We start from the raw sequence: 5,557 nt of genomic DNA on the forward strand, positions 1-5,557 counted from the left end.
TAATTGTTTTGCTTTTATGTATCAGTTAAAATAAAAAATGTTTTCTAATTGCCATTGTGATTTCTTCTCTGACCCATGGGTTATTAAGAAGTATATGAATTAAATGGGAGATTTTCTAGTTATCATTTTGTTACTGGTACCCTAGTACCGTGGTCACTAAATAATTTCATCACTTAATGGTCCAACCATATGTAGTCAATTTTGGTAAATATTCCATGTGCCCTTATAAATAAGTATACCTTTGTTGTTGAGAACATTATGTATCTCAATTAAGATAAATTTGTTTCTGTGTGTGGTGATGCACGCTTGTAATCCCAGTGACACAGGAGTCTGAAGCAGGAGGATCATGAAGTCAAAGCCAGACTGTTACTTGTAATTTACAGAGACACTGTCTCAGAATAAAAAATAAAAAGAGAGGCTATAGCTCAATGGTAGAGCACTTGCCTAGCATGTGTGGGCCACTGGGTTCAATTCTAAATACCGCATATAAATAAAATAAATGTTCACTGACTGTAAGCTCGGTGGGACAGTTAGCGGCCAAATAAAATTGGACAGAAAGTGGTCCAAGCAAGCTTTATTGGGATTTGACTCTCGGGCAAAATTCCCAGACCTTCGGGGTACAGCTCAAGTAGGGACCTAGAGAAAATTGCACGTGGCCCTGGCTGCCCAGGGTTTTTATAGGCCTGAATGGGAGGGGGTCCTGCTGAGTGACAGGTAGATGTTAAGGGTCAGTGGAATTTTCTAGCCCACATGATCGGTCACCATTTGGTGGACTGGTCTTTGTTTCAGCTGCTCTGCTCTGACCTCTACAGTCGCTTAAATTCCCACCTAACACTGACAACCAAAAAAATATTTAAAATAAATAAAGAAAGACTGGGGGTATAGCAGGGGGGTTAAGCACACCTGGGTTCAATTCCCAGTACCAAACAAAACAAAACAAACTCAAATTTGTTAATTGTGTCCTTCAGATTTTCTGTTATCATTTTTGGTTTACTCTACTTGTTTGTTCTGCTATCAAAAAGGTCTCTTGAAGCCTCTATGATTGCAGATTTGTGTATTTCTCCTTTTGGTTTTGTCAATCTTTGCTTTATATACATTGAGGACTTCTTTTAAGAAGCATTACACAGATTTAGGATTATAATCTCTTCGGGGGTTATTGGTTTATTTTAGCATTATGAAGTTCTCTTTTCTTTAGTAATGCTTCTGATTTTAAAATCTACTTTGACTGATGTTTGAATAACTATACCAGTTTTTTTTTTTTTTTTTAACGTGTAGATAGACACTGAAGGGTTAAGGAAAATAATATTCCTGCAAGATAGCGTGGATAAATGAGTGCCAGGAATGTTTCTATTTCATATAAGTCTTCTAAATAGTAGCACTTGCTCATAACCATCTATCTTTTTTTTTAATAACCATCTATCTTAACAATAACTATTTCATTAGACTCTTGTTCTATGAAGAGAACACACCTAAGAGTAATTAATGGAACCATAAAATCTTACCACTTCATGGAGATTTATAGTTACATTCTATTGCTGGTGTCTTCCACTGTTAAGCTGCCACAGAGTCAGTATGTCCCGCAAAGGCCCATGTGTTAAAGGATTGGTTCCCATGGTGGTGTTATTGGGAGGTGGTGGAACATTTAGGAGGTGGGACATAGTCCTTGAGTCATTGGGTTGTGCCCCTGAAAGGGATTATGGAAACTCACCCTCTCTCTCTCTCTGTTCCTGGTTCATGATGTGAACAGTTTGCTTCTACACATTCTCCCACCAAACTAATGAAGCTGCCCAATCTTGAACTTAGAGTCTTTAAAACCAAGCAACCAAACAAACCTCTCTGATTAGTAGCCTGTGTCAGGCATTTAATTATAGGGACACAAAATTAACTAATGCAATGTCTTGTTCTTTTTTCCATAAAGGAAATTTATTTGCATTCTCCCTGTCTTCCAACAATCAAACATTGATTTCTTCTAAAATCTATTGGGTTTAATTCATATGTATATTAATGACATTAATTCATTCATGAATATTAAAGTGAAATAATAAATGTGGTCTCCGCTTCTTTTTTTTTTTTTAGAAACAGGGTCTCTTCTCTTTGTTGCTCAGATAGGCCTCTAGTTGTTGAAGTCCTACAATGTTTATCTCAATGAAAAAAATTTGTTTTATGTTCATTTCCTCATTTTTTTTTTTTTTTTTTTTTTTTTTGGGTGCTGGGGATCGAACCCAGGGCCTTGTGCTTGGAAGGCAAGCACTCTACCGACTGAGCTATCTCCCCAGCCCCTGTTCATTTCCTCATTAAGGAAGTTAAACCATATATATTTCAGGGTACAAATACATATTAAGGTATCAAGGCTAAAAGGCAAAAAAAAAAAAATTAGGTGTAAAATCAGATGTGTAAAAGAAGGCAGAAGACAATCTGAAGTTCTTGAGAGTTCTATAATAGACTTCTTCAACATTCCCATGCATGTCATTACCGGGTTCATTTATCTGAGTACTATAATTTGTTTAGAACTTATGGGAGGTTCCCAGAATCTCTGAAAGGCCAGAATCAGTCAGGCTTGGAGGTTAGTAAACCAGAAACCCAAACCTTATCAAGTGGACTGGCTGCTCATCCTATGATATCACTGAACACACATAATATTTGACATAAGCACTGTAGTTTGTATAGGTGACATGGGAACCAGATGCCAGATCTGCTGCTGCAGCAGGTGCTACCGCTGATGCCAAGGGATATCTCCACTGGGGGATATTCCTCACTAACATGGGTCTAGTTCCTTACATACCCACTCCCAAAATGATGCCTTTTGTTTTTTTGGAAGTATTAGAGTCAAACCAGGGGTGCTCTACCACTGAGCTATATCCTCTGCCATTTTATTTTATTTATTTATTTAATTTTTTTTTTTTTTTTTTGCAGTGCTGAGGATTAAACCCAGGGCGTTGTGCTTCCGAGGCGAGCACTCTACCAACTGAGCTATCTCCCCAGCCCCCATTTTATTTTTTATTTTGAGATAGGTTCTCATTAAGTTGCTCAGCTCACCTCAAATTTTCGATCCTCCTGCCTCCGTCTCCCAAGGAGTTGGGATTACAGACATGTGCCACCACCTGGCCACCAAGATGTCTTACAGGTGTGTCTCATTAATAAAGGCTGAACATATGTCTTTCCTTAACTGCAGTGGAACCTTGTGATAGAGTTTTGACTTCAACTTGGAGAAGCAAAATTTATAATGTGGGAAATTCTTCAAACATAGGAAGATTATTCAAAAGATGCTAGGAGGACATAAAAATAAATTAGAAATATATATTGTAAAGCTATCTCAGGATTTAATTGCTAAAATATAGTTTCCAAAAAGTTTGAGAATATGACTCTTGTATAAATATACAATGAATATGTAAAAGATTTTATGCAACTTATTAATAAGGAATCAGTGATAGACTGAAACTGGTTTAATTAAGAAGTTAGTGACAGATTTACATTCTCAGTAAAATATAGACAAAAGTGTTTGCATTGCTATGTACAGGAATCATTTGCTTAGTTATAATGTTTTACAATTTAATTCTACCCTTTCAGAGTCAAAAAACGACCCCCCCAGGTGTCCACTAGACAATGCCCCAGCACTCCACTAAAAGGATATCTAATAATCTCTTCTGACTATTTCTAAGTATTGAATCATTTTTCTAACATAATGTTAAGTGAAAAAAAATAAGAAAAAAAAACAAGAAAAAATTATGTGTAATGTTATTCATTTAAGAAAGGAGGGATATTAATACATATGCATATTTGCATTTTTTAATGGAAAGAAGAATATTTAAAAGATTATCAAAGGAGAAAGGGAAAGGTGCAGAGAGGATGGAAATACAGAAAAAACTTCTTTGAATATACCTTATTTTGCTGATTTTTATTAAGGTCTATATAAATGTCTTACAAAATTATAAAATTAATGCTGGGCGCGGTGGCGCATGCCTATAATCCCAGCGGCTAGGGCTGGGGAAATAGCTCAGTCGGTAGAGTGCTTGCCTTGCAAGCACAAAGCCCTGGGTTCAATCCCCAGCACCGCAAAAAAAAAAAAAAAAAAAAAAAAAAAAAATCCCAGTGGCTAGGGAGCCTAAGGCTGGAGGATCACAAATTCGAGATCAATCACAGCAATTTATCTAGGCTCTAAGCAACTCAGTGAGACCCTGTCTTAAAATAAAAAAAATAAAAAGGGCTGGGGATGTAGCTCAGTGGTTGAGCATTCCTGGATTCCAACCCTGTACCAAAAAATAAAATAATAAAGTTACAACATGTAAAAGAATTCCTAAAAATTCAAAATAAAGAGGAAACAAAATAACCTGTGTATAGAGGTGTGGCATAAATGTACAAGGAACTATTCTAAGTGACTTTAAAGCATAGTTATTGACTTACATCCTTAATGGGATATAGAATCTGAAAATTGTTCTCAGTAATTTTATTGGTGGCAGCTTTGTTATTGTTATTCTGAAATATTACAGGATAAATTGAGTGCTTTGTTGGTATCTTAGAGAACTGAGATGTTTACCATGTTTCAAAAGAGAGACAGCTGGGTGTGGTGGCTCACACCTGTAATGTAAGCAATTTGGGAGGCAGAGGCAGGAAAATTTTAAGTTCCAAACTAGTCTCAGCAATTTAGCAAGGCCCTATGCAACTTAGTGAGACCCAGTCTCAAAATAAAAAATAAAAAGTCCGGGGATGTAGCTCTGTGATTAACTGACCCTGGGTTCAATTCCAGGTACAAAAGAAAAGAAAGAAACCAAAGAAAAGAAAAGAATTTGTTGTTCATTTATTTTAGATCTGATAATGTTATTGTGATTAAATTTAATAGTCTTAAACTGTTAGAGGCTCTGGGGAATGTAGCTCAGTTAAAGAGTACTTGCCTATCATGTTTGAGGCTCTTTGAAAAACAGAATTAACCTTTAGAGACACACACGTATGAGAACATTCACATATGAAATGATATGGTATCTAGGATTTATTTCAAAATAATCTGAATAGAGTATAAATAAATATAAATTGTCATTTATTGATAATTGTTGAAATAAAATATGGTTTCATGGAGGTTCATTATGCTATTATCTCTACTTTTATATATGCTTACATTTTTCCATAATAAAATATCTTTAAAAGAAAAATCTAGATGGCCACAGACATGAAAATGTCTACTACAAATGAGAAGATTCAATACTGTGATTATGTTCAGACTTCTCAAACATATTACTTGTCAGAATTTTTCAGGGAACTTGGTAACTGATTCAAAAATTCATGTGGAAAAGTTGACATGAACAAAAGTAAAGGGTAAATTTGTACTGCTTTTCTTACTTTACTGAGTTTTGTTTTATTGATCTCCTTTATTGGGGCTCTTTTTTTTTGTAGTGCTGGGGATTAAACCCAGGACCTTGTGCTCACAAGGCAAGCACTCTACCAACTAAGTTATATCCCCAGCCCGGGGCTCCTCTTGATAGCTTTCTTCCCATTTTGTCCCCAAGACCATGGGGAGCAGGCTAGAGGTAGTTGATCTTATCAGATTTTTTAAATGAAACTGAAA

The sequence above is a fragment of the Sciurus carolinensis genome, chromosome 1, assembly GCF_902686445.1.
Source record: "Sciurus carolinensis chromosome 1, mSciCar1.2, whole genome shotgun sequence".
Taxonomy (NCBI): Eukaryota; Metazoa; Chordata; class Mammalia; order Rodentia; family Sciuridae; genus Sciurus; species Sciurus carolinensis.